Source organism: Lathyrus oleraceus, chromosome 4 (genome assembly GCF_024323335.1).
Source record: "Lathyrus oleraceus cultivar Zhongwan6 chromosome 4, CAAS_Psat_ZW6_1.0, whole genome shotgun sequence".
NCBI lineage: Eukaryota > Viridiplantae > Streptophyta > Magnoliopsida > Fabales > Fabaceae > Lathyrus > Lathyrus oleraceus.
In genome coordinates this window covers 468,683,706-468,708,822 of record NC_066582.1, presented here as the reverse complement: position 1 = coordinate 468,708,822, position 25,117 = coordinate 468,683,706, and positions in this window count along the sequence as shown.

The following is a 25,117-nucleotide window of genomic DNA, read 5'->3' as shown; positions in this document are numbered from 1 at the left end:
TGTTCACTTCTCCCTTAGGAACAGAATAAGGATTTTTCTTAAAATAAATTAAAATAAATTACTTAGAACGATGAGTAATAGTTGGAACATCAACAACAACCCAATTGTTGCTAGTCTGGCCATGCGTCACAAAGTTGGTGCAAGCTTCGTCTTCGTCACTGTCTTCTATAATTGCAGTTGAGTGTTGATCATTATCATGAATGAACTCCCCACTATGGAAAATTGGTTGCATAACCTTGACTTTGGTGTTGAATGGCCTTGGTTGAAATCCCAACCTTGCTCTATTCTTATTCTCATCGACCTCCGCAACACGACCCCACTTATCAATACTACCAGCCTGAATAGCCTCTTGTGCATCTTTTAAGGAAGACATGGGTGCCCCAACTTTCTTTAATTCATCAACAATGGACAACGCTTGGAAGGGTGTTACAACTTCCTCCTCAAAATTAATGTAAGTGAAATATGACAAATGGCTCACCAATAATGTATTTTCTCTACCAACAACGACAAGTTTGTCGTTCTTTACAAATTCCAGCTTCTGGTGTAGGGTAGACGTCACAGCTCCAGCTTCATGAATCCATAGCCTTCCCAACAAGCAGCTATAGGCCTGGTGGATATCCATTACCTGTAAAGTAATTTAGAAATCACTCGGACATATCTTAACCGGAAGGTCCACTTCTCTAATGACGGTTTTCCGAGAACCATCATACACTTTAACAACTACACTGTTGTACCTCATTGGTGCCCCTTGATAAGAAAGTCTTGATAGAGTTAACTTTGGGAACATATTCAATGATGATCCAGTATCAACCAATACATTGTACAGAGCATCCTCTTTGCAGTTCATTGAAATGTGAAGCGCCAAATTATGATTTTTACCTTCCTCAGGAAGTTTTTCATCACAAAAGCTTAAGTTATTACAGGAGGTAATGTTGTCAACAATGTGGTCAAACTGATCCACAGTAACATCGTGTTTAACATAAGTTTGTTCCAACACTTTTTCCAATGCTTCTCTGTGTGCCTTAGAATTTATCAACAATGACAGCACAAAGATCTTTGACGGTGTTTGGAGCAGCTTCTCCATAATGTTAAATTCACTTCTCTTTATCAAGCGTAACATCTCATCATCATCGTTAGTCTTCAATTTGCTGGATTCACCAGACTGACACATTGTAGCACTAACTGGATTCACTGCAGGAATCTCTGCCTTCTTACCTACTGACACATCTTCCACAATCTTAGGAAAAATCGGACTGAACACCCGACCAATACGGGTCACCTTTGCAATGTCTGCAATATTTACCACTGAGTCTGCAATTGGTAGAGGAACCTCTTGACCATTTTCAATCATTGTGGCATTATACCGATATGGTATAGATTTATCGGATGCATAGGGGACAGGGCCCGCTAACCGTATTACCAACGGTAATACCAATCTATTGACATTATTGTTGTTGCTGCTATCAAACTGAATGATTACCCGCTCAGGGGTCTTGAACACCGACAAAATGACATTCATATCATCTCCCATATCCCTTGACTGTTGAATCTGGATTACATTCTCATCCATCAACTTCTGGATATCCCTTTTGGCGATCATACACCCATGGGGGTTGACACTACAAATGACACAACCATCATGGTCATGTTCACATTCATTAATTAAACACAGAGTTCTATGTATTTCCACCAAAGATCTCCGGATACACCATACATCAAAAACTTTGAAATTCCCAGGACAATCATCGACCATGTTGACAGAAGCGTTACCATGAGCAGGCAACGAATTCGATTTTACATTCGATGCTCTGTCCCCAAAGGACACCATACCACTCTTCACAAGCTTCTGAACTTCATACTCCAGCAGATAACAATTTTCTATATCATGACCAGGGGCTCCCTGGTGAAAAGCACAATGAAGATTAGGCTTGAACCACCATGGCAGTGGCTCAGGAATTTGCGGAGGGTTTCTTGGCTGAATAAGATTCTTGAGTACCAAAGACGGGTACAATTCTGCACATGTCATAGGAATAGGGTCAAAGGAGACCTTCTTCCTTTCAACATTTTGCTTATGATAATTGTTGTTGTTGTTGTTGAATTGGAACTGATTGATTGGTTAAATTATTGGGAAAAACTAGAATCACTGAAGAAACTTGGTGTTGATGTTGACGGGATTGAGAACTTTTCCTGACATGAGGACTCTTCTTCCTCCCTGCTGACACTGCATTAGTCTCTCCTTCTTTTTTCTTAGAAAAACTCCCACCGTACTTCTTGTTGGTTGACGCTTCATATTTGGACATACGCCCTTCACGGACTCCTTCCTCTAGCCTCATCCCCATGTTTAGCATTTCAGTAAAATCATTGGAGGCACTTGCAATCATACATTCATAATAAAATGAACTCAGCGTTTTCAAGAAGAACTTGGTCATCTCCTTCTCTTCAAGAGGCGGACTGATCTGAGCGACGAGCTCTCTCCATCTCTAAGCATATTCTTTGAATGTCTCTTTATCCTTCTGAGACATCGACCTCAACTGATCTCTATCTGGCTTCATATCAACGTTGTACTTATACTGCTTGATAAAGGCCTCACCCAAGTCATTGAAAGTACGAATGCTAGAACTATCTAGACTCATGTACCATCTCAGGGCAACTCTAGTCAAACTGTCTTAGAAGTAGTGAATCAATAGATGATCATTATTAGTGCGAGTAGACATTTTCCTGGAATACATAACAAGATGGCTCAACGGACAGGTATTCCCTTTGTACTTTTCAAAGTCTGGGACCTTGAATTTCACCGGAATCTTGACGTTGGGAACAAAACAGAGCTCAACAACACTTTTTCCATACAAATCTTTCCCTCTCAGAGTTTTCAATTCTTTGTGCAGCTCAAGGAATTGATCTTTCATCTCATCCATCTTTTTATAGACATTTGGACCTTCAGACGACTCAGAGAGGTAAATAGTCTCCTCAACACGAGGCAAAGTATAAACGATGGGAGGAGGCACTGACATGACCAGGCTAGATGCCGACAGAGAAACAAACATGGGCGCATACCCATATGGAACGAAATTTGGTGGCGTTCCCCAAGGGAATCCAGCAGGCATAGCTTGAATGGGCTGGCTGGCAGCAATCACAATTACAGACGGCGAAACAATCTCAGAAATGACAGTCCTCTAAGAAGGAGGAGTTGCAGGAGACAGTGATGGCTGGTTCTGAGCAGCAATCACAGATTCCATCAGCATCCTAAGTCTGGCGATCTCATCCTTCAGCTCTCTACTCTCTTGCTCTAGATGCTCCATTCTCTTCAGTTGATTAGCACGAGTGTTGTAGTGGTGAGTCAACTTGGCTGATGCATAGAAGAAGAACTGATAAGACACCATTCATCCCACATATCTCTCTCTTGCTTCATCTTAGTGAGTACGTCTTCCAACTCCTCTATATCTTGGTCATGGAGAGTTGATGGCTCAACCACAACCACAAAGATAGGTATTTCACAAGCGTACGACATCTTCAGCTCCAAAGCTTTATTCTTCACCCAAATAGTGTAAGCTTCCAAAGCTACACAATTGCATGGACCAAGCTTGGATCTTCCCTTTCTATGCACATTATGCCAAGAATACATCATCATATTATTCAAATGTTGGGGATCTTTACCCTCTTTATAGAATATACCCTCTAACTTAACGTTATAAGGTTTATCTCTCAAGGGGAACCCAAGTTGACGATGAGCCAATGCAGGGTTGTAGTTGATTCCTCCTTGCGTACCAATAAGAGGCACATTAGAGAATACACCACAACTATCAATAATATCGAAATTGCCCAATGCAGAATCATACCAGACAATATCATCATTAGTTAGAAACATAAGTCTCTAGGACCACCGTAGACATTGTTGGTTCTCTATGAAAGCAGGCGTCTGAGGCAAGTGCGAATAAACCACTTGTACAGAAGAGGAACATAACACACCATAGCCACACCACCTTTAGAATTCCTCAAATGCAAAGAGAAATACATGTCACCCAACAGAGTCAAAATATGATTCCCAATCAAGAAGACTCTAATGGCATTAACACCAACAAAACCGTCAATGTGAGGGAACAAGGCTAAACCAAAGATGAGTAGAACAAAAATAGCTTCAAAAGCATCCATGCTACTGGCCTGAGCAAAAACAATAGCTCTACCAATGAGAAACTCAGAAGTCAACCCGAGAATTCCTCCCTTCTTCACCAAATGAGCATCAATCTCAAATTTCTTCAGATGAAGAGCTTCAGCTATGACATGAGATCTCGGGATCTCCTCCAATCCACTGAAAGGTACTTTGTCAGATACAGGTATACCCAAGAGATGGACATACTCCTCCAACATGGGCAGAAGCTGATAATCGGGAAAAGTGAAGCTCCGATAAAGAGGGTCATGGAACTGAACCAAAACACTCGGAAGTCCTCCAACCACACCAATAGATAATACAGACAAAAGCTTCCTATGATGTTGCTTGAAGTTCAAAGGATCTAATACAAAGGATGACAATTTCCTTAATTCCTTCAAATTAGGACATATGAAATTATACTTCTTAGTAATCCTTCGTCCATAATCCATGGTCTGAAAATATTTGCAAATAAGACCTTAGTTTCCTTGAAATTTATTTTTTCGTGATGAATGTCATGATGTGCATGAATGCATGAACACAATAATCACAAACAAGGGATCACATACAAGGAAAACACAAACAAAGGTCAAGGGATGGATCAGGTCATTATCAAGATCAATCATCCATTTTGGTTGATTATGGTTTTCAAATTATCAACACCCAAATTCCATTGATATTTACAAGACTTAATCAGATCAACTAAGAATCAAAGGGTTTGTTGCGAGTCACGAGCATGGAGTCGAGTTAAGAACCACCCCAAAGGAGTGTACTAAGGATAAAAACCTATAAATCATGTTTTAAAAATTTCCCAGAGTCTTAATCCCATCTATCGAATATTATAGGTTAGGTGACTGACTCATCAACCCATAATATTCTCAAGAGAAACTTGTTTGAGTGTAGTATCGCGTAAAAACTGTTATCAAGTCTACACATGAATAGTCTTTGCACTACATCCTAAATAGGCTAAGTTGGGTTAAATGTTCTATGGTCCTCAGCTTCTCGGACCCCAAATTTAAGAAAGTAATGCCTATCTAGAAATAACTTGTGTGACATCAGTAACTCTAAAGAGATCTCCATTGAGTAGATGGATCTCAAGACAACTTGTTGAGGACTACTCCATACAAGTTGAACATGACTATACCATCCTCCTATCTTAATTGCACTTAAGTTCGGGTTAGAACTTATCTCATCACACAGAGATCACCAACCATAACAGACCTGATTATATAACACAAACAATATTATCAAACAGAAAATATACAAATATATACACATAAAAAGTATGCTAAACCCACTGAGGACTACTCCCCAGCAGAGTCGCCACTTAATTTATGTAGCGGTAAATTCGTGACCATCAAGCTATGGATAAACTTAACGTCAATAAAACCAGAGTCGCCATCACACTTTTATTGTTTCCAAAGGAAAAGGGGAAAAGTAAGAACAAAACCCAAAGATACGAAGTTTTCAAATCAAAACTAATAAAATGCCAGAGATTACAGGTAAGGGGGTTGGTTACACATAGGGAAGGTGTTATCACTCAAAGTGTCCTAGGTACTCCTAGGGAGCCCTTTTTTATGTGTGTATATACTTTTGGTATAAAAGATGTTTGATAAAATATAGAGTGTAAGGATGAGAAAATAATTCATTAATTATATTTTTGTGTTTGACAAGACCTTCGATCTTATGCCTACGTACCAACATAAAAATGAGGGATCAAAACCCCGTAGTTCGTGGTAAAAATTTCAAAGAAGATTGGTGCATTGTTTTTAATCAAAAGTTTAACAAGAAGGCCCAAAAGGCCAAAGATTTGAATGAGGTTGTTAGTTCTTTTTGTCTTTTTGAAATTAAGGTCAATATGGTTAAGTTCATTTACAAATTTGATTAAGAAAATATTTTAAAATTCATTGGCATAAGGCCAAAGTTTCTAATCATTAAAACATGACTAAGTTTTAAATCACAAGCAAAGAAGGTTTTTGAAAAGAGGGAGAGATTTTAAAATTACATAAATGGGAGGAGATGAAGAGACTACTCTAAGCAAAAATTTAAAAGTTAAGAGTTGAAAAGATCTTCCCAATGGGATGCAATCCAACAGACAAGAATGTCATATAGAAACTCATTTTCCTCTGGACTTTAATTAAGTAACAAACAATAAGAAATGAGCAATATCCATACATCATAAAGATCAAGGCATTAAATAAAGATAGTTGTATACAAGCAAGAACTCCAATAGCTAGCAGTCTTTAGTGTCTTCCAATATAGCAGATAAAATATTCCTTGACCAACTCAAAACAAAACATCAGACATAGACAACCATAAAATAACAATTAAGCACATAAACAAAGTAGCAGATGAATCGAAGAGATTCAAGGTCTTGCATCAGATGAAAGTCACTTTCAAAGATAGCTCAATCTCATATGTTGGCATTGGCCAAGTCCTTTAGCATAGGGAATGTTGCCTGGTTCCAGGTCCAAAAGCTCAGATCAAGTCCCAATAGTCAACCAAATGTTTTTAGGGTTTTTGTTGTTATTAGGTGTTTTAGGGTCCTAAGACCACAAAAAAAATCAAAACACACAAACAAATATATGCAATCACAAGATGTGGCTCAAGTGAGCAAAGTAAAAATGATTTGAAATATAAACAAGCTGCTTGAAATGTAAATGGCAATGAATGATAAATGACTGAAATTAAAATTGCATAAATTAAATGACTTGAAGGTAAAAGCATAATGAATAAGAGTTATTCAATGGTTAGTCAAATGTTAGTGTTGAGTTTGAATATTGATTATGAAATTCTAGTTATCAGACTTTAGATGTCACACGGGTTGTTATGACATCCAATTCTGCACAGACAAGAATTATGCAGAACTTAACAGTAAGTGCAGTAAATAACACAAGTAATTGTTTACCCAGTTCAGTCCAACATGACCTACATCTAGGGGCTACCAAGCCAGGGATGAAATCCACTATCAGTAGTATTAATTCAAAGCTAAACTCACTCGTTTACAACTTGTCACTTAATCCCTACCCAATGCAATTTCAATCTTACTCTAAGATCAGAGTTCCTACTCACTCCCCCTCAATCACCTCAGTGATTACTACCTTTAATCAATATTAAAGACAACTTTGAAGTCACACTTCAAACAACTCTTGATTGTGCTTACCAGCTTTAATCAAGATACACAACACTCACGCTTAAAAGCTTTGAGCGACACAACACTTACAACTCAATGAACACTCTATGCCAAATCAATCATCTACTTGATAATGGCTTGGCTTACAAGATATGTCTATTACTAGACTCACAAAATACAGCAGTGAAGTATAATGGACACACTAAATCTTCACGCCTCAAAATCCCCAGTTCTGAATGAAGGAACGACTTCCTTTTATATTGCAGTACTTGGGCCTTTGCACTTGTATTCTCCTGAATTTAAGGTCACGCGAGTTCCCCTAAATTCCACATCTAGGTTACTAACAAATAGGCTATTTGTTAGGTTCATTAAATGTAGCTTGGTTGCTAATTTCCTGGATTTTCTCTCAGCTGTTGAATCCCTGAAGAATAGCCTGAGAAAAAGCTGAAACAGAAAACTGAACAACCTACAATATAGCATATGCTGTCAGGAATGAATGTCACGACATTCAGCTTGACATCAAGGATCATATGCTAAGTCTGTTTTTCCAGAAAACAGACTGTACAATTTTGCTGACCTGTACAGACCAAAATGACCATACTACAGTAACAACTTACATTAATAAATGTCAAAGTATCCAATTTGACATTTACACATTTGGCCTTAAGTTAGTTCTGTTATCCTCTTGAAGAACAGACTAAGAAACATACTGAAGTGTAGCAGAACACCACTCTGTCTATTGTTCAGTATATGCTGTCAATGATGAATGTCATGACATCCAGTTTGACATTCAGTCAGTAGGCCTTATGCCAGGTCTGGTATTTCCTTGATAACCAGACTGCAAATGAATACTGAGCTCTAACAGAACACCAACTGTTCTATTCCTCAGTATCTGCTGACAGGGATGAATGTCACAACATCCAGTTTGACATTCAATAAATCCTGTATTAGCCAATCCTGCAGTAACTACTCAAGTGTGTCATGACATCAGTCAAGACATCAGAGTACAGTTAGATATTCTAACCTACAATGCAGTTACACATACACACCATGTCATGACATCAGTCAAGACATTAGAATCCAGCTAGTGTTTTACCATATAATGCAGCCAATTAAACACCTACAAACTCCCCCTTTGGCAATTTTTTTGGCTAAAACACTTTGATCCCCATATGTAGCACCTCAAATTTGCACCTATCATTGTGCATACCATCTCATATTAGGTCATAACATATCATGATACATTGCATAGCATTTGCATTGTCCCCAGTTGCCTCAAGAGCAAGCAAGCAGGAATTAGGTCAAACTGATCAGGAGGTCAGTCAACCAACCAAGCAAAGTTGTTTCTCAAGGAGCAAAGGTCCTAGGGTTTGTCCTACAAGTTCACATGTCTTGGAGTATCATTTGAAATGTTCAAGTCAAGGGTTGAAGGCTCAGATGTTATCAATCAATGCAAAGCCAGGTCAGAAACCCTAGATAGTCAACAGTCAATCAAAGCAGTGGATGGTGGCCATTCTTGTGGAATTTGGGCACCATGGTCAATGATCAAGAGTTCATATGTCTTGGGACATCATTTGAAGAATTTGAAGCAAATCAGAAGATTTCCCAAAATAGAAACTGGACCTGTAATTTTAACTGCCAAAAATAGAAACTTCTTGATCCTCAACTTGCATCATGATACAAGCTTCAAATGAATTTTTGCCCAACATGAAAGTTGAAGATCTTTTTCTCCCATTTTCAAAAAGTCCAAGAACTCTCAAATCCCATGTGTGGTTGTCAAGATATGATCAAATCATTTTCATCAATTTGTGAACTTCAAAGGGCCATATCTCCCAAACCATAAAGCCAAATTTGGTGGGGTTTTTTCCTACAAACCACATTTTTCATCCTCTTTCCAAAAATATAAATTTCATGATCTAAAACCTTGCCAATCAAAATGGCATTTTTGGACCTATTCCTTTAAAATTCAAAGTTTGACCAAACTTTGACTTTTTGCTTCTTTGACTTTTTCTTGACTTGGCCAATTGGGAAATGTTTTAAACCATATTTGTGACTTGTCTCAAGCTTAAAAGCATGTCCATAACACCATTACACTCCATTGTTGAATCAAAATGCAAGTTGGCAAAATGTTGCAAATGGAAATACATTAAGCAAGGCAAAGTACAGCATTCTGCAGCAACAGCAAAATAGCATTTGGCAAAGCATTTACAGCCTGTTGAAGGCCCATTCGACCAGACTTCATACCCCCCACTTCATTTGTACAAAATTGGAAACTTTGCAAATTGGCTTCATGTAAACAAAGCAAGATACAGCCTTTGAGGTACAGCACAAAACAGCAATTGGAACAGTCTGTTGGCAGCCTGTCCAGGCCCAAATCGTACAACCATCACACCTCCACTTCACCTGTACACAATTAGCAAATGGGAGCATTACCACTAAACCAGCTTACCAATTAATTAGAGGACTTTAAACAGAGGATATAAAGATTCATTTCTGCACAAATGAGCCCTAATTTTACACAGCCTATCAAGCAGAACACACTCTCACTCTCTTCTTGCAAATTGGCATTTGGAAAATTCTGAGAAGACCACCAAAAAACACGAGCAACCTTTGCTTCCTCCATCATCCAAGTATTGTTTGGGAGTGCTTTTGAGCATCATTTGTCGACTGGAGCACCTCCTTTTGTACTGCATCATCAACTTGCTCCATCATTGGTATTTTTTCGAATTCCTTATTAGCCAAAGCCATGCCATGTTCCATGTACATCTTGTTTAGTAGGTTGGTTTAAGCTTTGAATGAACTAAAATGGTCGAGTATGCCGTCTGAAATCTTGAGTTACATTTTGGTGAACAAATGCATTTTTCGTTGGTTTAGCTTGGTTATGATGATTTGTTGAAAATTGATGCCATGATTGTGATACTGAAGGTTTGTTGATGCTATTCACACGTTTGATTTTTGATTTTGGGATTTTTGTTCTTGGTCGAATGCATGATGGTAAATGTTTGCTGCTGTCTTGAAACCCTACCCTGCCTAGTACATGAGCTCATGATTATGCTTGGATTGTTGTCAGTCAATGTACATGCTAGTAATGTTTCATAGGTCAGGATTATTGAGGATTCTGTTTATGTTTTGTTTGCTCACAATTGTTGGTTGATGTTAATGATGAGCCTTGCTGTTTTAAATCCTAGAGCTTGCCAGAATTTCCACATGAATGTGTATGGTTGGTTGTTGTTTATGCTGACAGCCATGCTATAGAATGATGATGATTTTGATGAACATGAATTTCACACCCTGCTGCTGTTAAACTACCTGTCCTGTCCAGAATTTTGGTTGAATGTTGTATTAGTGTGTTACTGTTTAGATGTGCATGGGCATACTGTTTCATTGCCAGGTTTGCTTGCCACGAGGTTTGATTTTGCTTGGATAATGAATGCTGTCTATATGCTGTTGTTTGTTTGGATGTTGATAAATACATGGTACCATTACTACCAAAACCTGGCTTTTCCAGAAATCATGTTCTTGTAGAGATTGGCTATTGTTTCTGTTCATGTTGCATGAAGTATGTCAATACCCTGCTGTTGTGTGCTTGGTCGAATCATGCCATTTGATGAAAACTCCATGAGCCATGCTGTTACCATATGGTTGAAATATCAATTGATGATTGCATGATGATGATGCTTATTGCCATGTTTGTTTGTGTGCTTATGATTTCATTTTGATCAATCATGAAATTGAATGATGAAGCATTGCTCCCTAAAACCCTGTAGCTATAAGCCCTAGGTTTGTCCAAATTTGCATGAGCCGTGTGGATTTGGTGCATGAGGTTACTACACCATATGTCATGTGTCTGCATGCTGCTATTGAATTCCTTGATTAATGATGAATGTTTGGAGATACCATGAAGTGCCCCTGCTGTTTTTACGTGTATCTGCATAATCATGTTGTTGCTGCTATGCTGCTGACCATGCTATAGGTTGATGCTGAGCTTCGATGAAAATGTTCATGCCTGCTGTTTCTTAAATCCATTAGATCTGCCTAGAATATCTCCTTGAACTGTGTCTGCTTTTCTGTTTAATGCCATTTGGAGATGATGTTTAGTTGCCAGGCAAATTGGGCCTTTTGGTTGAGATTGATTTTCTCATGATGTTGGTCATATAAACAAACCTGTACCAGTGCCATGTTATTATGTGTTTTTGCTCGAATTTTGTTTGATGTTGATGAACCTTGGAGTGGAATTGATATATGTTGCTGTTGTTTGATTGCTGTATGGACATTACATGATTGCCCTGCCTTTTGTTAAAACTCTTGCTGCATGAACATTGGCTGTTGTGTTTGCTCATGTTGCATGAAGATACCATGAATGCATGCTGTCATTGCCAAACCCTAGTTACATGAACCTTGTTGTGTACCATGCTAAGTGATCTTGTGTTGGTAATACCATGGTGAATACCATGCTGGTTGTTTGCTTTTGTTCATGATGATAACATGTGGATGATGAAGGCTGCTGTTGATTAAACCAAACACTTTGTCCATAATTATGCTATGCTGTTGTAATTGTTGGCCAAGCTCTTGTGTTGTTGAGTGTTCGCAATGCCAATGTCCTGCTGTTTGAGTGCTTTTGTTGGATTCCACTTTTGGTCGATTGCATGATGCATGCTGTTGCTGCTTAAAACCTGTCCAGAATTTCTTTTCATGCTCATGTTTATTAGTAGCTGGATAATGTTGCATGAACCAAATACTATGCTGTTGTTGTGATGGTTGAACCACGAACCTTGCTGCAGTTTGCAACCTTCTGAACATTGCCTAAATTCATATGTTGATGTTGTTATGTCTGACATGGAGGCTGGGTTGTTGTATGATCAATGTTTTGCATGCTGTTACTTATTTGATGTTGTTTCGATTGATTGCTCGGATGATGATGAATGCCATTGCCAAACCCTAGCTTATGCATGAGAAACCCAGAATATGAACATTGTTGTTGCCTGTACTATTATCATGTTGCTGTTGTGCCGGTCGGATTTTGTATTTGATGTTGGAAATACCAGGAACATGTTGCCAAACCCTAGTTCATGTGCGTGAGAACCCAGAATTTTGTTTGCTATTGGCCAAAGTTCACTGTTCCATTGGCAACAGCCAATAGGAACATTTCCCGTGTCCCTCCAAAACTGTGTCGTTTTGATTAATGAAAAGAATATTTACTGAAATGCCATTCTGTTGACTTGTGTTGACCAATTGCCATGCCTATTGTTTCATGCTTCATCCAATTTTTCATCTAACTTCACAAATTAATTTCCAATTCACTTTTCATCCAAAAATTCTGATTCTTTTTCCATCATGATCACAAATGTGTCTAGTTTTTGATTGTGATTTTTATTTATTTTTCCATTGGCTGAATTTTTTATGGTAATTATTTTCCCAACATGTGTGCATAAATGATACATCTTACCATTTCAATTGTGAAATACTCATGTTGCATCCTATGACTTTGAATTTTTTTTTTGTGATGAAACTAGACATGTTCGCCTTCATTTTGGTATAAAGTTTGTGGATTTCCCATTTGTGGTTTGTTGGTTATGAATTTTTGAAGTCATGTGTTACATTTGGTGCTATACCATGATCATGTATTTTCCCAATTTTTGTTCACATGCTTCCTCTCATCCAAATGACCCCAAATTTTGCATGAATGATCCCTTGTATGTCTAGTTGATGTATGAATTTTCTTGGAATTAATCTTGCTGTTTTCCATTTGATTGTGAATTTTCTTCCATGCTTGGTCATTTGTTGACTTTTTGTGCCATGCCTTGCCAAATCCTTTGTGAAATTCTCAAATCACATTGTATATCCATGAAATTTCATATGTGATAACTAGACTCTTTGAGCTTTGCATTGGTGTTAATCTCATTCATTTCTCTTCTGTTTTCAAATTGATATGATTTTTTGAAGTTGACCTATGCTTGTTGACTTTCACCATGCTTACTTGAATTTGGTTTGACTTCATGAATTTCATTGACTGCCTTCCTCTCATCCAAATGCCATGAAATTTTACATGTCTACCATGTTAGATGTTAGGATTGAGTGTGATTTATTTCATATTTTTTGGAATTGTTTGGGTTGACTTTTGATGCAAGTCATTCTGTTGACTTTTGTATGCTATCCTTTGCTTTGTTTTGACTTCAAATGTTCATGAAATGATCATAATGCATGATATGATTGTGGGCCCAATTGTGATTGCTTTCTAATTGGTTGACTTTGACTTTGAGTTGACTTTTCCTTGCTGCCTTGACTTTTTCTTTCATGTTTGACCCTAGGCTAGTCCTAGTGGTCCTTTGGACTTATGTTGAGTTTATCTGTTTCAGGTTGAGCATAGTGCTTCCAAGATCATACCAATTTGATTGATGTTTGTTTGTCTATATTGTGCTAACCTTTTGTTTTGTAGGTGACTCATGTAACTTGAGTCTTGCTTTGCACAGTTGACCTCCTGTGGTTGACTGTTTATCCATTTCTTTTGATTTTGACTGTTGACTTGTTTACTAATGAGTTTGACTTTTTTCAGGTACTTTAGTTGCCTAAGTTCTTTGAACTTGCTTGCTTTGCTTTTTTAGCATTTGCTTTGAGGTATAATTACTTCTTCTTCATGTAGTCTGGAGACCCGGTCTGTTATTTGACCGGGCAAACTGTCTGAAGTCCTCCTTAAGAGGCAATGCCTGTGTTTGTTTAAATTTGTCCTAAGCAGGAAAAGTCCTTCAAGTAAGGCAATTGGTGGAAGGTAGGGATAAGCAATCTATCCCCCACTATCCAGTGTGTCCTCTCTTTGCTCCCAGTACCTGGTTGAAGCATTGAGATAAATACCCAAGATCCGATCGAGTCAATAATGGGGAAAGAGTTCCATCTTTCTGAACTCCCCCACTTTCTATTTGATGCTCTCTCTTATCTGAGATAGAAGCAATGAGGCACACCCCTCATCTCCTATTCATCTGCTTCACCTGAGCCCCTCAATGGCCAGGTTAAGAGCGACCTTCACCCATTACAGTGGACTTTCAAAGTCAAACCCTCTTGTGTGAGCCCCCAATTGTTTGGCTATAGAGTGTGCTGTTTGCTATTCATTGACTGATTGCTTGCTCTATGTGCATTTGCTTGCCTATATGTTATGCATTTATCACCATCAATTGTCATTAATGCATGAGCATCTCTTTTGTCTGTTTGACATCATCATTGTTGTTTACCCATTGAGGACAATTGTAAGTCCCACGAGTTGGCATTTGTTCCTATGATATGGAGGTGAGTATAAGTCCATCACATTGGCCACTCATCTTATCTTTGCTTGTTGTATTGTTTGTATGTGGGGATACAATTGTAAGTCCCACAAGTTGGCAGTTGTTTTCCTAGGATCATACTGTGTGTTAGAGTAAGTCCCACAAGTTGGCATCTGACATCTCTGTTCTGCTTTCTTTGTTTGTGAGAGGATGCAATTGTAAGTCCCACAAGTTGGCATTTGCTTTCCTATGATCATATGTGGAGTTAACCTAAGTCCCACAAGCTGGCAGTTGACTTCCATATTTCTTCATTGTTTTCTTTTTGAGGAGATTAGTGTAAGACCATTGAGTGGCCTCTGATATCCAGTTTCTGTTTTAGGAGATTGGTGTAAACCCAGCTATTGGTATCCGATATCCGCTTTTGTTTGGGAGATTGGAGTAAGACCATTGAGTGGCATCCGGTATCATTTGTTTGTTTATTTTATCTTTACTTACTTTCCATTCCAAAGGACACCCTTGAATCATCCTCTATATGATCTCAAGAAGTGAACCTCCTGAGAAGCTTTACTTTCCATCCTCACTCATTCATCCTCATTGTGTCCTAGAACCTTTTCACACTTCGATCTTAAACTTGACATAGACATTGTGCAAACTTCTTCATGTTTTCAAACTAAAAACCTGGACTCAAGTCCTTGACTTTTTTTCAAACTCCATTTCATAATACTTCTTTTGAATTAATCTTAATCATACTTTGACTTCACTTCCATAATCACAATCAATTAACTTCACTCATTCACTTGTTTTGGCCATGTCCATTAATCTTTTCATGCATTAGCCGTAGGTTTCAATTATCATTGTGGTTGATGTAAACCTCACCTTATCTTTAGTGAGTTGACAGTAAGACTTCCGTACCGAAAATAGGGTTAACCCCTCTCGTACGTCGAAGCTATCCTCGCATGGTGGATGTTGGTTTTGGTCGAGTGTTCTCCCATTGATAATGAAAAGCCTCAGTGCTATTGTTTAAAATTGAATCCAACTCACTTTTGGAAATCTTTTAGCCGAACTACGGTGTTTTGATCCTTACCTTTGATGGAAGGTACGTAGGCAGCGGGTTCATCCGCTCAAACCCAATAAAACTTGTACATTCTTTCCTCATCATCTCACTCATGTTTGCACAATGCATATGTCTTAACAAATAACAATCTTTTACAACAAGTGTGAAAAGGGCTCCCTAGGAGTACCTAGGACGTAGTGGGTGCCTAACACCTTCCCATTGCGTAACTTACCCCTTACCCGGAATCTCTGATCTTTTATTAGTTTTCTACGTGTAAAACTTCTTAGGCTTTTGTTCGCTTTTTAGCCAGTCCTTTGGATAAATAAAAGTGCGGTGGCGACTCGAAACTTCATTGTATGCTTTGCTTATGGTTTAATTGATAAATCATATGGCGACGAATACACCGCTACAGAAAAGTGGCGACTCTGCTGGGGACGCTAGTTTCCTTGGCGGTAGTGCCTACTTTTCACCTTTGTTGTGATATATTGTTGTTTGTTATTTGATTTATTCTTGTACCATTTGGGATCACTGTATTGATTGTAATGTGTGAATTGCTTGACATACATTGCTGTTTGTTTGGGTGATCTGTGAGATGAGTTCTGTACCCGAACTCGAGTGCACTCTAGGATAGGAGAATGGCATAGTCTTGTCGACTGGTGTGGAGTATTCCTTAGCCAGTTGACTTGCGAGCCCATTCACTTGGTGGAGGTCATGTTGAACTAATAATGTCACACAAGTTATTTGTGGTTAGGCATTATTCTTTCAATCATGTTCCGCAGAAGCCAAGGACCTTAGTTTACCAAACCCATCATGGCCTTTTTTAGGACCGTAGTGCGGAGGTCGTTCAGATGTCAGTTCTGATGCGATTGTCACGCGATACTACACTCATAAGAGTTTCTCTTGAGAATATTCTTGGAATACGAGTATTCGTTCCTCCGATAATATTCGAAAGATGGAACGATGATTATGGGAACCTCTGATAGAACATGTCTGGCAGGTTTAAACCCTAGTACACTCCCGTTGGGTGATTCTTAACCGAGACTCCATGCTCGTGACTCTCAACAAACCCTTGATTCGTGGTTGAGTCGTTCAAACACCGTTAATATCAATGGATCCCGGATCAGGTGCAAAACCTAAAATCCACCAAAGCGGCTGGTTGATATTAGGGATGTTTGAACCGGTTCATGTACCGTTAATATCAATGGAACTTGGGTGTCGATAGGGTGAAAACCTAAATCCACCAAAATGGATGATTGATATTAGGGATACACAGAGCTTTCCCACGACCTTTGCTTGGTGTGACTTGCTTGATTCTTGAGTGTGTTTGTTGCATTCATACATTCATGCACTCATCCGCATACATGTCATCATCAGAAAAAGAAAATGTTCAAGGAACTTAAAGGGTTTATTTGCAAACTTTTCAGACAATGGAAAAACCAAAAAGACATACAAAGAAATACAGCTTCAAGCAGCCTGATGTAAAAGAGTTAAGGAATCTGACATCATATGTATTAGATCCTTTGGGTTTCAAAGCTCGCTATGGGAAGCTTCTGCCTCTGCTCACCACTCAGGTTGACGAAGGATTGATGAGCACTTTGGCTCAGTTCTACGATCCGTTGCATCGTTGCTTCTTATTTCCGGACTTCCAGCTGTTGCCGACTTTGGAAGAATACTCTCACCTCATTGGGATTCCGATTCTGGATCAAGTGCCGTTCAGTGGCCTAGAGAGTATTCCATCTGCTCGAGAGATTGCTAGTCTGTTGCACATAGATGAAGATCTGATTAGAGCTAATCTGACTACCAAAGGCGGAATTCAGGGTTTTCCTTCCGAGTTCCTCATTTCCCAAGCTACCTTCTATGGGAAAGCCATGAGTGAGGACGCCTTTGAGGCTCTGTTTGTGCTACTCATCTATGGGTTGGTGCTGTTCCCCAACTTCGACAAGTTCGTGGACATGAACGCCATTAGGATCTTTGCAGTCCTTAATCCAGTTCCGACCTTGTTGGGTGATACATATGTCTCCGTGCACTTGAGGAATATGAAGAATGGAGGAGTTATTGTCTGCTGTTTACCCCTGCTGTACAAGTGGTTTATTTCGCACTTGCCGCAGACTGTTGCTTTCAAGGAGAACAAGGGATGTCTACGGTGGTCTCAGAGACTCATGTCTCTCACCAATGATGATATCACCTGGTATGATCGCGTGTACGATACCGTTCAGATCATCGACTATTGTGGGGAATTCCCTAATGTGCCTCTTCTTGGTACATGTGGTGGGATTACCTACAATCCTATTCTTGCACGACGTCAGCTTGGGTTCCCCCTGAAGGATAAACCTAATAACATTCTGTTAGAAGGCGCGTTCTTTCAGGAGGGTAAAGATCCCCAAGGCCTGAAAGCCAGATTTGTCCGTGCTTGGCGCAGTATTCACAAGAAAAGTAGGAATGAATTGGGTCCAAAGAACTGCATTGCTTTGGAGCCCTATACTTCTTGGGTCAGACAGAGAGCTGCAACCTACCTGATGCCGTACGATCATCCAGGACCTGCACTGTTGGATGTGGCTGGGCCTTCAACCCTCCCTACCCAACGTGTAGAGGAGTTGAGAGAGGAGGACCTTTCGCGTGCCTGGATCCGTGAGAGGGAGGAATTGCTGCAGCAGCTCAAGGAGAAGGATGCTATGATTGAATTTCTCGAGCACCGAGTGATCGACGATCCGAACGACACTTGGACTTCTCTGCTTCCTCAGTCATCCAAATTCTGGAAGAGGAAGTATGATCGACTTGCCAAAGAGAAAGCTGACATGGAGGCTGCCTATGAGAGGGAGATCAAGAAGTTGTGCACTTCCCGTCTTCCAGCATCCCGAGCTTCTAGGGATCCATAGGATGTTATTTACCTTTTCTCTTTGTAATGAATCAGAAACGCTGTATTTTTTTGTCTCAAAATATATTGAATGAAATATTTCCGTGAGCAAACAAAAATGTCTAAATATTCAAAATATTGCAAACAATACCCTAAGGGTTCCTTGAAAACAAAGCATTTGCACAAGCATTGCATGCATCATACTCATCTCATTTGCATAACAGGTGTTCTCAGGCCATCTTCTCACTTTGATTCCTGTGTCCAGACAGGATAGCTGACCAAAGGCCGCACCGCTACTCAACGAGGCTCAACCATCAACGTAACATGGACCAAGTACAAGCCGAGTTGGCAGAGATGAGGGCTAGCATGGCCCAATTCATTCACATGATGCAAGGGGTCGCACAAGGCCAAGAAGAACTCCGAGCAATGGTCCAGAGGCAAGAAGCTACATTGCCCCCGCCCAACCAGCCTCTGCAAGAAGGAAACCCAGTTCCTGACACTCCTGCTATTGCTGTTCCCGCCAACGACTATGCTGTAGGTGAAGAGTTGAGGGGTATCCGGGTCAATGGTCAACCGATTGTTCCAGATGCTGTTAGTCCCAGAGTCATCCATGCTCCGGTCCGTAACAGAATTCCGATTGTTGACAGACAGGAGGATCTGTTTACTATGCTCAGCGAAGACGACAACATGTTGGGTAGAAATGACGCGAGAGATCGCAAAGTTGAGGCCCTTGCTGAGAAGATCAGGGCAATGGAATGTCAAAACTCCCTCGGTTTTGATGTTACAAATATGGGATTAGTTGAAGGACTGAGAATCCCGCATAAATTCAAGGCGCCGTCATTCGACAAATACAACGGTACCTCCTGCCCTCGCACCCATGTGCAGGCATACTATAGAAAAATATCCGCATATACAGACGATGAGAAGATGTGGATGTATTTCTTCCAGGATAGTCTATCTGGGGCATCCTTGGATTGGTACATGGAATTGAAGCGGGATTCAATTCGGTGCTGGAGAGACCTGGGTGAGGCTTTCCTCAGGCAGTACAAGCACAATATGGACATGGCTCCGACCAGAACTCAGTTGCAAAGCTTATGTCAGAAGAACAATGAAAGTTTTAAAGAGTACGCCCAGAGATGGCGCGAACTAGCTGCGAGAGTTCAACCCCCTATGCTGGAAAGGGAGTTGACTGACATGTTCATTAGCACTCTACAAGGTGTCTATATGGATCGGATGGGAAGCTGCCCATTCGGAAGCTTTTCTGACGTCGTAATCTGCGGCGAAAGAACTGAGAGCCTGATCAAGGCTGGGAGGATCCACGATACTGGTTCCTCATCGTCATCAAAGAAACCCTTCTCTGGGGCACCTCGCCGTAGAGAAGGAGAAACCAATGTTGTACAGCACAGAGGGAGTGCTTACAGAGCCAACAACAGGGACCAGTATCGTCCAATAGCTGCAGTGACCATTCCTGCACCACAACCACGTCCACAACAACAACAAAGAGTTCAACAACAACCACAACAACCGCAACGACCTCAACAACAGCAACAACAGCAGCAACGTCCTTTTCAGCAGAGACAGAGGTTGAATCCTGATAGAAGATTTGATCCTTTGCCTATGTCGTACGCAGAGCTACTACCCGAACTACTCCGGTTAGGGTTTGTAGAGTTGCGTACGATGGCAACTCCTACCGTACTGCCGCCCGGTTACGATGCAAATGTAAGATGTGACTTTCACTCTGGGGCACCAGGCCACCATACTGAAAGATGTCGGGCGTTTCAGCACAAGGTTCAGGATCTGATTGATTCCAAAACAATCAACTTCTCTCCGGTCCCGAATGTCGTGAACAATCCTATGCCACAACATGGGGGGCATAGGGTTAATAACATTGAAGATGGGGAAGCTGAAGACCTGATCGTAGATGTTGAAGATGTTCAGACATCTTTGTTGGTCGTCAAGGGCCGCTTGTTGAAGGGGGGTATTGACCCAGGTTGTTCAGAAGATTGTGTGGGTTGTTCAGAATCTACCAATGGTTGCGACCAGTTGAAGACTGGAATTCAGAGTCTGATGGACGAGGGCTGTTTGCAGTTCAGCCGTGCTACCAGAGATAATGGGGCAGTGTCTACTGTCACCATTTTTTATAAGCCAGCTGAAGGAAGAGGACGTGGGGCTGTCAGTACGCCCACTACCAGCAATACTCCGGTTACCATTTCTGCTCCGGTAACCATCCGTACCCCTACTACTATTGTTGCGTCCGGCAGAGGACAGATTGAAAATAGTAGGGCTGTGCCCTGGAGTTATGACAACGCCTATCGCCGGGATAGGAGGGCTGGTAATCAGACAAGGCCAATTGTTCAAACACCAGTTACGATCAGTGCTCCTGTGAGGATCCCTGCTGTTACAAGTCCTGTGGTGGACAATGTTGGAGGACAGGGAGGCTTCACAAGGAGTGGACGACTGTTTGCGCCTCAGCCTGTGAGGGATGCTGCTGCTGAGTCATCCGCAAGAGCTAAGGGCAAACAGGCAGTGGTTGACGAAGAACCGGCTCAGAAGGAGGCTGAGGGTTCTTTTCAGAAAGATGTTGAGGAGTTCATGAAGATCGTCAAAAAGAGTGACTACAAGATTGTTGATCAACTCAACCAAACTCCGTCGAAAATCTCGATACTCTCCTTGCTGATGTGTTCTGAGGCACATCGGGACGCTCTGTTGAAAATGCTGAACATGGCATACGTCCCGCAAGAGATATCGGTCAACCAGCTGGAGGGTGTTCTAGCAAACGTGAGTACCAGGCATGGTGTAGGTTTCACTGACCTAGACCTGACGCCTGAGGGTCGTAATCACAACAAGGCCTTGCACATCACTATGGAGTGCAAGGGCGCAGTATTATCTCACGTGCTAGTGGACACCGGATCGTCCCTGAATGTCCTTCCGAAGCAAATACTGAAGAAGATTGATGTCGAGGGAGTCGTGCTCACTCCCAGTGACCTGATCGTGCGTGCATTCGACGGATCCAAACGGTCTGTGTTTGGTGAAGTCACATTGCCAGTGAAGATAGGTCCTGAGACCTTTGACATCGTATTTTACGTGATGGACATTCAGCCTGCTTATAGCTGTTTGTTGGGGCGTCCTTGGATTCACGCCGCTGGGGCAGTCTCGTCGACTCTCCATCAGAAGCTCAAATATGTCTGGAACGGTCAGATTGTGACCGTCTGTGGTGAAGAGGAGATTCTGGTGAGTCATCTCTCCTCATTCAAATATGTTGAGGTGGATGGCGAGATTCACGAAACCCTGTGCCAGGCATTCGAGACTGTGGCATTAGAAGGTGTAGCTTGTGCAGAGCAGAGGAAGCCAGGTGCTTCAATATCATCGTACAAGCAAGCCAAAGAGGTTGTTGACTCCGGTAAGGCTGAAGGCTGGGGCAAGATGGTTGACTTGCCTGTAAAAGAAGACAAATTCGGCATTGGGTACGAGCCTCTCGCAGCAGGGCAGAGCATACAAGCAGGTCCGAGCACCTTCACCAGCGCTGGGCTGATGAACCATGGAGACGTCTTTGCTACTGATAGTGAAGACAGTGATCATGATTTAGACGTCTGGGTCCGCCCTTGTGCACCAGGCGAGGTTATCAACAACTGGACAGCAGAAGATGTGGTCCAAGTTACTCTACTGACAGAGTAATTTTCTTTTGTTTATCATTTTGCATGAAAACCCTACGTTCCGCCCAGGGCGTAGTGGTTCATTGTAGGGCCACATCATGTTCTCAATGTTTATAAATAAAGGACGTTTTTTCAATCAAATTTTGAGATCTCTGTCTTTCTATTTTCCGTTTTCCACTTTTTTTTTTTTTTTTTTTTTTTTTTTTTTTTTTTTTTTTTTCAAAACAATAAATGGCAATGTTTTTGTTTTTTTGTGACTTTATTGAAATCTTTTTCTAAAAACAAAACATTAAACATGCAGAAGTGATCTTTTGGCATCCACTGTGAACGACTCTGTTATGGCTCAGTATGATTTCAACAATCCCATCTACCAAGCTGAAGAGGAGAGTGAGGAAGACTGTGAACTCCCTGCAGAATTGGTCAGACTGCTGAAGCAAGAGGAAAGGGTCATCCAACCTCACCAGGAAGAGTTGGAAATTGTCAATCTGGGTACTGAGGACGCCAGAAGAGAGATCAAGATCGGGGCCGCTTTAGAAGACTCTGTCAAGAGGAGGCTAATCGAGATGCTGAAAGAATATGTGGAAATATTCGCCTGGTCATACCAAGATATGCCGGGTTTGGATACAGACATTGTGGTGCATCGGTTACCTCTCAGAGAAGAATGCCCGTCGGTCAAGCAGAAGCTTCGCAGAACTAGTCCTGATATGGCTGTCAAGATCAAAGAAGAGGTTCAAAAGCAGTGGGACGCAGGTTTCCTGGCTGTTACAAGTTACCCACCTTGGGTTGCCAACATCGTTCCAGTGCCAAAGAAGGATGGCAAAGTCAGAATGTGTGTCGATTACCGGGATCTGAACAGGGCGAGTCCGAAAGATGATTTCCCATTACCTCACATCGATGTATTGGTGGATAATACGGCTCAGTCCTCGGTATTCTCTTTCATGGACGGTTTCTCAGGCTACAACCAGATCAAGATGGCGCCAGAGGACATGGAAAAGACGACATTCATTACACCTTGGGGCACGTTCTGCTATAAGGTTATGCCATTTGGGCTGAAGAATGCCGGTGCTACCTATCAGAGGGCAATGACGACTCTCTTTCATGACATGATGCACAACGAAATCGAAGTGTACGTGGATGATATGATTGCGAAGTCGCAGACGGAAGAGGAGCACCTGGTAAATCTGCAGAAGTTGTTTGACAGACTGGTCAAGTTCAAACTGAGGCTGAATCCGAACAAGTGCACGTTTGGAGTGAGATCCGGGAAGCTCTTAGGCTTCATTGTCAGTGAGAAAGGGATTGAGGTAGATCCAGCTAAAGTCAAAGCTATTCAAGAGATGCCTGAACCGAAGACGGAAAAGCAAGTCCGTGGGTTTTTAGGGAGGTTGAACTACATTGCAAGGTTCATATCTCATCTAACTGCTACATGTGAACCAATTTTCAAACTGCTCAGAAAAAATCAGGCAATCAAATGGAATGATGACTGTCAGGAAGCTTTTGACAAAATCAAAGAATACTTGCAAAACCCTCCAATCCTTATTCCTCCAGTTCCTGGGAGACCACTGATCATGTACCTATCAGTCACCGAGACTTCGATGGGGTGTGTATTGGGTCAGCATGACGAGTCTGGTCGAAAAGAGCATGCCATATACTACCTGAGCAAAAAGTTTACCGACTGTGAAACAAGATATTCACTGCTCGAGAAAACTTGTTGTGCTTTGGCCTGGGCTGCTCGCCGACTAAGGCAGTATATGTTGAACCATACTACTCTGTTGATTTCTAGGATGGATCCTGTGAAATACATCTTTGAGAAGCCAGCTCTCACCGGACGTGTTGCCCGTTGGCAAATGATCTTAACAGAGTACGACATTCAGTACACGTCTCAGAAGGCCATCAAAGGTAGTATTCTGTCAGACTATCTTGCCGAACAACCGATCGACGATTATCAGCCTATGATGTTTGAATTCCCTGATGAAGACATCATGTACCTAAAGACGAAAGACTGTGAAGAACCGCTTGTCGAGGAAGGACCGGATCCTGATGACAAGTGGACACTGATGTTCGATGGGGCCGTGAATATGAACGGTAACGGTGTTGGTGCAGTGTTGATCAATCCCAAAGGTGCTCATATACCTTTTTCTGCCAGATTGACATTCGACGTCACCAACAATGAAGCTGAGTACGAGGCTTGTATCATGGGGATAGAAGAAGCCATTGATCTGAGGATCAAAACACTCGACATATTTGGAGATTCAGCTCTAGTGATCAATCAGGTCAATGGAGATTGGAATACAAACCAGCCACATCTGATTCCGTATAGAGATTACACCAGAAGAATGCTGACGTTCTTCAAGAAGGTAAAGTTGTATCATGTCCCCCGGGACGAGAATCAGATGGCTGATGCCTTGGCTACTTTATCCTCTATGATAAAGGTTCATTGGTGGAATCATGTGCCACACGTTGCTGTAAATCGACTTGAGAGGCCTGCATACGTGTTTGCAGCCGAGTCTGTTAATGCTATTGATGATAAACCGTGGTATTATGACATCAAGAACTTCCTTAAGACTCAAGAGTATCCTGAGGGTGCGTCGAAGAACGATAAGAAGACCCTGAGAAGGCTAGCTGGAAGCTTTTATCTGAATCAGGATGATGTGCTATACAAGAGGAACTTTGACATGGTTCTGCTCAGATGCGTGGATAGACACGAAGCAGACATGTTAATGCAAGAAGTGCACGAGGGTTCGTTTGGTACCCACGCTGGTGGTCATGCAATGTCGAAGAAATTGCTGAGAGCCGGATATTATTGGATGACTATGGAATCCGATTGCTTCAAATACGCTCGGAAATGCCATAAGTGTCAAATCTATGCTGATAAGGTGCATGTACCACCAAGCCCATTGAATGTCATGAACTCGCCTTGGCCGTTTGCCATGTGGGGCATTGACATGATTGGGAGGATTGAACCAACTGCTTCGAATGGACATCGCTTCATCTTGGTTGCGATCGATTACTTCACAAAGTGGGTGGAA